Here is a 12,822-nt window from a genome sequence, read left to right on the forward strand (position 1 = left end):
CATTCATAATTACAATAATACCGTAATGAATAACCTTGGGTACATGTATTGCTGGAAATGTATCTTTAGGGTAAAAACCTAGAGGTTTGAGTGCTAACCAAAAGGTAAATATATATGAGGTTTTGTTAGATATTGCCAAATTTCCCTCCATGAGAGTTGCACCATTTTGCCTTCCCAGTAGCAATACATGAAAGTGCCTGTTTCTCCACAACTCAGCAATGGACTGTGTGGTTAAGCTTTTGAATTTTACCATTCTAACAGATGAAAAATGGTATGTCAATATAGTTTTAAGTCACATTTCTCTTATGAGAGAAATTGAATATCTTTTCCATATGTTTAAGGGATATTTTAATAGAATTTTTGCCAATTTTGGTTTAACGAAGAGTTTATATGGGTACCTGCATATTTTTGCAAACACAAGCCCAGATGGGTAAGCAGAAACTAATGAAACCTCTAGGGAGTGGAAGATATAGGGTAGAGAGGTAGAGAAAAGGGAGTAACCTTTTTCTGGACGTTTTTGTAGAGTTTTTTACTTTTAGAACCATGTTGAGGTTTTGCACATTCAAAAAAGTAAAATAAAATCAACAAAGTTGGGGAGAAGGATGCCAACTAATCCAAGTAATTTTTGAACACATTACTTTGTATTCTTTGACCATATGTATTTTAAAGACGAACTTTAAAGAAATCTTGATTGAACTCTAGATAGTAGATTTGTCATTTGCAGTGGTATCGCTGTAGCAATTACATAACTATTTTGTATTGGAGAATTGGGCAAATGAGTAAATATATCAGTTTTGTTGAGATAAATATATTAATGTTAATAATAAATATAATATTGATAGATATTTGAGTGTTGTTCCCTTCTCAATGTGGGAGAAGGGAGATTCAGATATGGAATATGGAAAGGCAAAGAATAGCTCGGAGGTATTCGATTGGAATTAGCAGTATCAGTATGATCTCATGGTTTAACAAATACACATATATTCACATATATTTATACATTATTTCCAACTCTGTCTTTGATAGGGTCCAGAAGTAATAATACCTCAATGGCTACAAGTTACTGGTTTCTCAAATAGCATTCCCCACTAAAAAGAACCAGGAGTCCTTGAAAAAATAACTGATTCCAGCTCTGGGACAAGGAGTGTACAAGATGAGCCTACAACATCTTAAAGCAGAAGATAAACAAAAAGTAAAAAAATATATGAAAAATAAAAGAAACGTACCATTGAGGACACAGAACCTAGCTCAAAAAACATGCTACTGGCCAAATCTGTGACAATTTGAACATCAGGATGAATAGGGACAATAATGAATTAAAACCCACTGAGTAAAAAATATCTGAGTTGGGGGGCTTAGTAGGTTGAGTGTCTGACTCTTGATTTCAGCTCAAATCATGATCCCAGGGTCATAGGACTGAGCTCTGTGTCAGGCTCCACATTGAGCGTGAGATCCTGTCTCTCTCCCTCTGTCCGTCTCCCCTAGTCATGCTCTCTCTCTCTTAAAAAAAAAAAAAAATCTGAGTTTACACTAGTGAGAGAGAGAGAGAGAGAGAAGAAAGAAGGGGGGGAAGAGAGACAGAGAAAAGCCCTTTATTCCAGTAGATTGCCAGTTCCTAAATGAAGAAATGATAGAGCTGGACAAATTGCCATTTTATAACCATCATACCACGTCATCCTAGTAATTAATTCAGGCAAGAATAATCAGTGAATGAAACTATTGAGTGGAAATGTGAATGGAGGACATTTATTTGCACAATGGAAAAGTATTCCCTCACAGATAACAAAAGGAAAATAGTAACATTATAGTGGAAAAACTTGTCAGATACCACCTTAAACAAGACAAATTGTACACATATGTCACCTAATAGTGTACACTGAGGAAGATACAAGATTACTTAGGTAGTATTCCTGTCAAAATGCATTACTTACATCTAATCATGAGAAAATAATCAGACAAATCCAAACTGTGAAACATTTCTCCAGAATAGCTTCTATCTTCTTTAAAAATGTCAATGTCATAAAAAACAAGGACTGAGGAACTGTTCCAGATTAAAAGAGACCAGGGGTGCCTGGGTGGCTCAGTTGGTTAAGCGTCCAACTTCACCTCAGGTCATGATCTCATAGCTCATGAGTTCAAGCCCTGCATCGGGCTCTGTGCTGACAGCTTGGAGCCGGGAGCCTGCTTCAGATTCTGTGTCTCCCTCTTTCTCTCTGTGCCTCCCCCGCTCATGCTCTGTCTCTCTCTGTCTCTCAAAAATAAATAAACATTAAAATTTTTTTCAATAAAATAAAAAAATAAAAGAGACCAAAAAGAAGCTGACCACTGTGTCATCCCAGTGTTTGATCCTGGATTGGATCCTGGATCAGGAAAATCGAAGAGACATTATTGGACACTTGGTGAAATTTTAATATAGACTATATATTAAATTATAGTATTATGTCATTGTCAAATTTCTCAATTTTGATAGATGTGCTCTGGTGAAATAAAAGAATGATCTTCTTCTTAGAAATACATACTGAAGTAGTTAAGTGTGTAAGGGGCCCTGAAGTCTGCAACTTTTTCTCGAATGGTTCAGGAAAAAATTTGTGTGTGTGTGTGTGTTCATGTTTGTGTAGAGAAAGAGGAGAGGAAGGGAGAGGGAGTAAGCAAATATGGCAATATTAGCAATTAATGAATTAGGGGACAGGTATATATGCTTGTTTTTGTCCTATTCTTGTACCTTTTTTATGTTTGAAATTGTTTCAAAATAGAAAGTTAAAAATGTTCATTGAGAAAATACAAAGAACTGATGTGTTGGCAGCAACTGAGTAAGATAGGCAGAAAAGAAATTGAGATTAGAGGATTTAAATTTAATATTAACTAGGATTAATTCTAAGATGTTCTGCTATATATTTCCCTTGGACATCTTTGCTAACTCATCTTGTCTTAATGATTTTTAATGTCATAACTAGACAGGAGCCAAATATCCTGGGATTTCAGTTTATAGCCTGCAGGCCTCACTTTTGGGGGGCCACTTTCATTTTTGGTTGCATCACCAGGATCTTCTAAGGCCACTTTAAAGTTTTGGTTTTTTGGGGTTTTTTTAAGTTCTATTTATTTATTTTGAGAGAGAGAAAGAGAGCATGAGCAGGGAAGAGCAGAGAGAGAGGGAGAGAACCCCAAACAGGTTCCACACTGTCAGCACAGAGCCTGACGTGGGGCCCAAACCCATGAACTGCGAGATGATGACCTGAGCCAAGATCAAGAGCCAGATGCTTTAACTGACTGAGCCACCCGGGCACCCCCCCACCTTAAAGTTTTGAACACACTTTGATCCATTCTATTTCTTTTACTTGTGGGTTTTCTTGGCAATTGTGGAACATTGTTCCACACGTGGTAGACAGAGGGAGAGGAAAGGATTCTCACTTTACAAATAAGGGGAGTAAAATTGAGCATTTCCAAGGTCACAAAAGTGGTAGAAATAAGATTAATGAGATTTATGTCAGGCCTGTCTGGCCCCACAGTTCATAATTCTTTCTACCGCAGTCTTGTATCTCCTTACTTACTTTTTTATTTTAAATGTTTTTTTTGTTTTGTTTTGTTTTTTTTGAGAGAGAGCGCAAGCAGGGAAGGGGGGGAGGGAGGGGACAGAGGATCTGAAGCAGGCTCCGCACTGACACCAGCGAGCCTGATGGGGGCTCAAACTCACAAACCGCAAGATCATGACCTGAGCCAAAGTCGGACACTCAGCCACCTGAGCCACCCAGTGCCTCATGTGTCTACTTTTTTAAAAGGGCTTAGCAGCACCTGGCTGGCTTAGTTGGTAGAATGTGTGACTCTTGATCTCAGCGTCGTGAGGTTAAGCCCCATGGTGGGGATATAGCTTACTTTAAAAAGATAGGTAGATGATAGATAGATAGATAGATGATAGATTTAACAAATAGTTCTTGGCTTGGTGGATTTATTTTCTTGCTTTATTAATTTTCTTAATATTTTCCTTAAATAAGTTACAAACATGTATCTCACCTTCATGGTCTGGCTTGATTGCTTTTCTGTTTCTGTTTTGTTTCTTACATAATTTGAGCATAAATTCACTAGAAACAAATCATATCAAATTAGATTGTTTTTTTTTTTAATATAATTAGGAGACCAGGGAAGTTTCATAACATAACCTTATTCTAACAGACTTGTTAGAGTTTTTTTTACAGTGTTGTCTTTGAGAAGTAAGTTGTATGCCAACTTTATTAGTTACCCACAAAGAAAAAGATGGAAGTAAGACCTGACTTTGGGAGAGATTTCAAGGAATATCCTTTATTATTTTTAATGTTTATTTAGTTTGGAGAGAGAGCACGCACATGAGCTGGGGAGGGGCAGGGAGAGGGAGACAGAGGATCTGAAGCAGGGTCTACACTGTCAGTGCACAGCCCAATGCAGGGCTTGAACTCACAAACCATGAGGTCATGACCTGAGCCCAAGTCAGATGCGTAACTGAGCCACCCAGGCACCCTCAAAGAATATACTTTAGATCAGGGGTTAGCAAATTATGGCCTGTGGGCCAAATGCAGCTTGCTGCTAGTTTGTAGGTTTGTTTTTAGTTTATTTTTTATTTTATCGAAGGTTACAGTTCATTGGGTTTTTTTTTCTTTTAGTATATTCACAAAGTTGTGCAACTATTGGGGTACCCAGGTGGCTCAGTCAGTTAAGCATCAGACTCTTGATTTTAGCTCAAGTCACAATCTCATGGGTTCATGGGATAGAGCCCCGCGTTGGGCTTTGTGCTGACAACGTGGATCCTGCTTGGCATTCTCTCTTTCTCCCTCTCTCTCTGCCCCTTGTCTGTGCACTCTCTCTCTCTCAAAAATAAGTAAATAGAAACTTTAAAAAAAAGTTGTGCAACTATCACCACTATAAATCAAGACATTTTTATCACCCCCAAAGGAAACCTTTTACCCATATTAGCAGTTATTCCACATCCCTGGCAGCCATTAGTCTACTTTCTGCATCTGTGGATTTTCTTATTCTGGACATCTTACAAAAATGGAATCATACAATATATGGCTTTTGTGTATGTGGCTTCTTTCACTTAACATGATGTTTTCAAGATTCCTCCATGTTGTGGCATGAATCAGGACTTCATTCCTTTTTATGGCCAAATAACCTTCCATTATATGGACATACCACATTTTGTTTATGCATTCGTAGTTGGTAGACATTTTGGTTGTTTCCACTTTTTGTCTATTATGAATAATGCTGCTGCGAACATTTGTGTACAAGATTTTGTGTGGGTGTACATTTTTAGTTTTCTCATGGATCATACGGTTTTTGTTTATTTTTAATTGTTTGAGGAACTATCAAACTCTCAAAGTGGCAGCATCATTTTACATTCCCAGCAGAAATGTGTGAGGATTCTGGTTTCTTCATATCCTCACCAAAACTTACCCGTCTTTTTTGTAATAACCATCCTATTGGATGTAATGTGGTATTTCATTGTGGTTTGATTTGCATTTCCCTAATGACTAATGATTTTGAACATCTTTTCATGTGCTTATTGGCCATTTGAATATTTTATTTGGAGAAATGTCTATTCAGATCCTTTGCCCATTTCTTAATTGAATTTTTTTTGTCTTTTTATTGTTGAGCTGTAAAAATTCTTTATATATCTTGGATACTGGACCCTTATCAGATATGTGATTTAAAATGTTTTCTCTCATTTGGGGGTTGTCTTTTCACTTTTTTGATAGTGACTTTGACACACATAAGTTTTTAATTTTAATGAAGCCCAAATTATTTTTTTCCCTTTTATCACTTGTGCTTTTGGTGTCATGTTTAAGAAACCATTAGTCATCATTTACAGCACACACACACACACACACACACACACACACATACACACACACACATAAAAGGAAGAAAAGAAATAATTGCTTAATCCAGAGTCACAAAGATTTATACCCATGTTTCCTTCTACGAGTTTCATACTTCTAGATCTCATATGTAGGTCCTTGATCCATTTTGAGTTATTTTTTGTATATGATGTGATGTAGGGGTCCAACTTCATTCTTTTGCATGTGGATGTGCAAGCTGTTATCCTCAAAAATCCTTTAAGCTTGTTCCTAAAGCCTGATGCTCCTATCTTCTTCTAGGTTTTGGGGTATTTCTCTCCTTTATTATGGTAGATCTTTGTCTCATGTTGCCATGGACATGGACCTGTTTTTGTTTATCTTCCAGTTTATTCCCTTCTCTCTCAGTACCCTGTATGTAATGGGTATTGAATAAATGAATTTTCTGTTTGGTCATAGTTTAGGGTAGCAACTTAATAGCTGCAGAAATAAACCCTTTTGGAAAAGTAAGTAGATAGGAGAGAATCCAGTTGTTCAAGGTGTGTACCCATGTGAGTATCCTAGCTGTGTGGGAGGGGTCTTTGAAAGTAGCATCTGGAAGGTACACACACAGATTGGTGAGGGAATATACCTGAGGACTAGTTCCAGGGATGGGAGCCAGTATTTACCCAAGTGTGCGTGCATGTATTATACCACGTGATTTTCACAATGATCTTGTCAGGTTTACATTATCATCATCCCCATCTCCAAATGAAAACTCAGAGGTTCTGGGAATCTTAAGTGACTACCCATATACCTAAGAAGAGGTCAAGCCAGAGTTGAACCCAGACAACTCTTTCACTTTACAATTCTGATTCTCACTAACCAGTCTCAGCTTCTTGTAAAAAGTAAATTTAGATAAAAGGCTCCCCAGTCCTTTTGGCTATACCAGTATACACACTGATTTGCAGACTTCCTAGCTCTTTGCTCCTCTCTCTCTTTTTTTTATTATTCCCATGTATGGTGGGTCCCATTTTTTTCCCTCTAGAACTGAATGACTAGAATGACTTTTATTATTTTTCCCCTGTGGATCCCACATCTTGATAGATTGCTGTCTACCCACTTGTATTTATTAATAATGTTTTCCATTTAAGTACACTTTGCCACACCACGACTGCTCATCAGGCTCCTAAGTAGCATGGGCTATATCTAGCATTACAACACAGATTTTATATATTTCCAGCCAAATACAAAAAATAAAAATAAAAAACATGACATTATGCCTACTCTGGGCTGACCAGTCACCTGTAAATGTTCTTTTCCCACTGGAATTTTAAAATACATCAACTCACCAAATTTGGAACTAACCTAAATGTACAACACTAAGGTAGAAGTGAATACAGTTTAACTTTTGGAGGAATATTCTATAGCCGTTTGAAGTGATGCTTATGAGGAGTTTATAATAACATGGGGAAAGGCTAATGCTATATATTTAGTGTAGAGGAAGAGAAAACAAAACTCATCAGCTCTGTGAGGACAGGAGACGCGTCTGTCTGACTCAGTTATGTCTCTCTGAGCCCGGTATAATACTGGCAGGCACATAGCAAGCATTTAAGTTTTAGGAGAGACAGTTTAGAATTTAAAAAGGCAGTCTAACATCCTGGTTAACAGCCGAGTTCTGGAATCTGTCAGACATGGGTTCATCGTTTGGCTACACTATTTATACAATATGGGGTCGGGTATTAACCTTTTCCTCCTCTGAGAAATGAGAATAGTAATGATGTTTCCATCATAAGACAGTTGTAAAAATTAAAATTATATATGAAGGGCACAATAGTGTCCCTGGTACATGATGAGATAGTTCTCAGTATATATCAGCTGCTACTATTGCTATTATTATTATTACCTTTTTTCTCTCTTTATTGATGTATGCTTTACACAAAAATAAAGTGCATAGGTCTCAAGTATTGAGTTAAATGAGTTTGACACTTGTGTAACAACCATCTGTAACAAGTTAGAAAATACCATCACTGGAGCACCTGGGTGGCTCTTCTCAGTCAGTTGAGAGTCCACCTTTGGCTCAGGTCATGATCTCACAGTTCATGGGTTCTAGCCCCATATCGAGCTCTGTGCTGACAGCTCTGTCTCTCTGTCTCTCTCTCTTAAATATAAATAAACATTTTTTTTAATTATATTAAAAAAAAAAAGAAAGTACCATCATGGTAGAAAGTTCTCACAGTACCCTTTCCAGTCAACCCTCCTACCTCAGAACAACCACCTTGTGGCTTTTGTCTTCAAAGATTAGTTTTGCTTATTCTGAGGCTTACTGTAAATGGAATTAGATAGTATATTTTTGTATGTGTTTGGCTTCTCTTGCTTAGCATAATGGTTTTTGAGTTTCATCCATGTTGTTGCATGTATCTGCGGTCCGTTCCTTTTTATTGCTGAGTAGTACTCCATTGTGTGGATAAACTACATTTTATTTATCCATTTTCCTGTTGATGACCATTTGGGTTATTTCCAGTTTGGAGCCTTTGTTTTTTAAATTTTGAGATTTTTTTTTTAAATAATAAAATCTTTTTTTTTTTTAAGTAATTTAAGTAATCTCTACACTCAATGTGGGGTTTGAACTCACAGCTCTGAGATCAAGAGTCACATGCTCTACTGACAGAGCCAGCCAGCTGCCTCTGGAGCTTTCAAAACTAAAGCATCTATGGATATTCTTATGTCAGTCTTTATGTGGACAAATGTTTTAATTTCTTTCAAGTGATTACCTAGGAATGGAATTGCTAGGTCATAGGGTAAATATAAGCTTAACTTTACATGAAACTGCCAGTCTTTAAGGTGATGGTAGCAATGAGATTTTTTTTTTTTTAATTTTAGAAAGAGTACAAGCAGTGGGGAGGGGCAGAGGGAGAATGCAGGAGAATCCCAAGCAGGCTCCACACTTCAGAGTGGAGCCTGACACGAGGCTTGATCCCACGAACCTGGGATCATGACTTGAGCCAACATCAAGAGTTAGACACTCAACTGACTGAGCCACCCGGGGGCCCCGAGATCTCTTCTTAATACAGGCAGTAATAAACATGGTATCTGAGGTAGTCCAGCATGGAGAAGTACTTTGGAGTTATATTGACCTGGGTTCCCATCTGGGCTTTGGTATTTATAATTTGTGCAACCCTGGGTAAGTTATCTCTGAGACTTGGTCTTACCTGTGAAAAGGGAGTAATAATGAGATTGTGTATACTACTAACTAGCATTCTACCTAGTAGTGGCATACCAAGGTGGGGACTGCAATGCAGGCTATAAGGGGTACATAGTTTGTAAAGAATTTTAAAGCAGTAATAAAACCCACTAAAAGTCCATTTGCTTTTTATCATCATTATGCACCTAAAATTCTGAGCAGTGTCAGTGATAAAATACTTCTTCCTGCCTCCTCCTCCTCCTCTTATACACCATGCTACTCAGCAAATTATAGGGACTTACAACAAATAGTAATTGTAATCAATATTTAACAAAGTTAAGCAGGATCTAAAAGGTTGGAACTTAAGTGAGATTTAAAAGTTTTTAAAAAATTTTTTTTTTTTCACCGTTTATTTATTTTTGGGACAGAGAGAGACAGAGCATGAACGGGGGAGGGGCAGAGAGAGAGGGAGACACAGAATCGGAAACAGGCTCCAGGCTCCGAGCCATCAGCCCAGAGCCTGACGCGGGGCTCGAACTCACGGACCGTGAGATCGTGACCTGGCTGAAGTCGGACGCTTAACCGACTGCGCCACCCAGGCGCCCCGTGAGATTTAAAAGTTTTATTACAGGTTCTATCTCTGTGCACTTTCTATTTCCTCTAGGTCCCCAGTGTGCAAAGCTTACCCTAAACAGCAGTACTTCCAAGGGTCCAGGGAGGCACACAAAGGTCTGTTTCTCTCTAGGAGTCATCTCTAAACATCCTTGCTCCCAGTTTCTTAAAAGTTTAAGGTTTTCTCTCTTCATTTTTTACCCACTTTTTAATTCTGATAGATCATAGGCATATTTCCTTCCATTGTATTTTACAATTTAATTATAGATTGTGACCCAATATCTAAGCCAGTCTTAGTTATCAAGGCCAAAGTAACCCCCCCTTACTCTGCTCCCTATTAAGTAGCATCCCAAACATGTGTTCTAACTTATAAAGCTCTTTATTAATATTTTTTGTCAATAGTTACTTTGTATTTTTGTTAGAATCTGGTTTGAGCTTTTTCTCTATACTCTCTTCAACTTACCTACCTCTAAACTAGCTTCTACCATGTGAAAATTAGTCATAAGTATCATATTTGTCTACTGTGGCCTCTGTCTTCCATACTTTGGATGGATTACTGATTTGTGGACAAGACAATAATTCTAGAAGCATTCATCCATTTTCTCAGACAATACGTAAGAGCTCAGGCTCTCAAGTTAAAATCCTGCTTCATGTCACCACTGTTAGCAGTGCCACACTTGGCAGGTCCAATATGTGCGGGGTTTTGTTTATTTTTACACACTAAGCAATTCTCCAACACCTAATGGGTGCCCTACAATTTAACTCAATTCTGACACTATCAATCTGGAGACAGCATTACATTGTACAGGCTAAGGGTTTAGTCCTATGACTGCCCTGCCACCCCCTACACCCCCCACTTCAGACACCAATCACAAGTCCATGTTGTCACCTGTGCTTCTGACCAACCATCTGTAGATTGGAGGGTCCAACAACCTCTTCCTTGGATTTGATTAATTTGCTAGAATGGCTCACAGAACTCAAACATATTTTACTTACTAGACTACCCATTTATTCTAAAAGAATATAGTTCAGGAACAGCCCAGATAGAAGAGATACCTAAACAGTATGTAGGAAGGGGCACAGAGCTTCCATGCCCTCTTGGAGTGTACTGCTCTCCCCCAAATCTCCACATGTTTCCTAATGCATAAGCTCTCTGAACCTCTTCTTTTGGGTTTTTGTGGAGGCTTCAATAGATAGGCACAATTGACTAAATCATTGGCTATTGGTGAACTATTCAACCTCCAGCCCCTTTCCCCTCCCCAGAGGTCAGGAGGGTGGGACTGAAAGTTCTAACCCTCCAGTCATATGGTTGGTTCCTTTAGCAACTTGACCCCATCCTTAGGCGCTTTCCAAAAATCACTTCATTAACATAAACTCAGGTGTTGTTGAAAGGGGTTTGTTACGGATATCAAGACATCTTTTTCACTCTTATCACTTAGGAAATTCCAAGGTCTTTAGGGGTTCAGATATGGGAAGAAGACCAATTACATATTTCTTATTATAAATTACAGTATCACAGCAGGTTACCGAATCTCTCTCAGTGCTGTCTTTCTTATATGTGATATGAGTAGTGATACCTGTTTCTTAAACAAGACAACAGATATAGAGTGCTGGATTAGTGTCCTATTGCTGCCATAACAAGTTACCACAGACTTAATGGCTCAAAACGACACAAATTTATTATCTCACAGTTCTGTGGATCAGAAGTCTGACCTGGGTTTCACCAAGCTAAAAGCAAGATCTGGACAGGGCTGTGTTCCTCCTGGAGGCTGTAGGGTAGAATTCGTTTCTTTGCAATTCCCAACTTCTAGAGGCTACTGCATTTCTTGACCCGTAATCCCCTTCTTCCATCTTCAAAGCCAGCAATAACAAGACAAATCCCTTTCACACCTACATCTCTCTAGTTCTCTGCAGCCAGGAAAGGTTCTGTGATTTTAAGAACTTACATGATCATAATGGGGCCACCTGGATAATCTAGAATACTCTCCCTGTCTCAAGGACCTTAACCTTAATCACATCTGCAAAGTCTCCTTGGCCACCAAACATCACATATTCATAGGTTGCAGAGGATCAGGACACAGACATCTGGGGGCCATTTTTCTGGCTACCACAAGTACTTAGCACTGTGTCCAGCTCTTTGTAAGCTCTCAGTAAGTAGCAATCATTCAAAGCTCTTGGTATTGCAAGGGAGATTGCAAGCTATAGATGTGACACCCCCACCCTCACCACCACCACCCCCTCACCAACACCCCCCTCACCACCACCACCCCGGCCCAGGCACAAGTAATTTACATCCTGGTGAGAAAATGAAAGAGCTGAGGACAGAAATGATTCTGACCCTAAAAGAGTGATCAGAGCCATGTGTGGGGTTTCAACCAAGTGCCATGGGAGAGTGAGAGGCTCAGGTCAACAAGTAGTCTGACAAGTCTGAACAGAGTGAATGCACGTTAAGTGCAGAACCTGGAAAGAAATGTGGTTCAACCTAGCTAAGAATCTTTATAGGACAAAGGGTAAGAGGGAAGGAGAAGGCAGAGGAAAAGCCGTTCTAACTAGACAGTTGGGGAATTAGATTTGTTCATATCTCTCGATTCTTCCCACTAGTCTCACTGGACTCATTTGTTCATTCAGGCAACTGATATATGCCGGGCTCTGTATCTGACCTTGAGGATGCAGTGAATATAAGACACAAAGCCTGCTTTCTCGGGGCTCAGTCTGGTGAAGCAGACTACCATGTCAACACAGAGTCATAATCCAGTGTGACAGCAGGAGCCCACAGGAAGGGTATGCCTCCTTCCCAAATTTACAGGATAGGAAAAGCACCTTGAAGAAAGTGCCTATAAACTGAGACCTGAAGAATGAGTTGGGAGTTTATCAGCATGTTTTGGGCCACAAGTAACAGCCCAAGTCAAATGACCTTAAACAGTAAAGAACTGATTGTCTCGCTTAACTGGAAGTCCGTAAGTAGAGTAGGCATTAGTATTGGTCACTCCTCTGTGTATTGACCTCACTCTCAGGCTGGCTTCCCTTGTGGTGGCAATTCCAAGTGTCACATTGGTATACCCAAAATCTGAAAGAAGAAAGGTATCTCTTTCATAGACTGTCTCCTGAGAATGAGAAAACTCCTTTTCAGGAAGCCTCCCAGCCACTGTGCCCCCTGCATCTGATTGGGGTCACAGGCTTATTTCTGAGCCAATCCCTGTGCCCAAGTAAATGCCACGTCCAATT

General features: G+C 39.1%; 1 protein-coding gene across 5 annotated transcripts in view; it reads left to right on the forward strand.

Moving 5' to 3' along the window:
* The window catches only part of WDTC1 (WD and tetratricopeptide repeats 1), a 70,527-nt gene that overhangs the window by 36,160 nt on the left and 21,545 nt on the right, over window positions 1-12,822 (forward strand). The gene's annotated exons all lie outside the window — the stretch shown is intronic.

This window comes from Leopardus geoffroyi, chromosome C1 (genome assembly GCF_018350155.1).
Source record: "Leopardus geoffroyi isolate Oge1 chromosome C1, O.geoffroyi_Oge1_pat1.0, whole genome shotgun sequence".
Lineage (NCBI taxonomy): Eukaryota > Metazoa > Chordata > Mammalia > Carnivora > Felidae > Leopardus > Leopardus geoffroyi.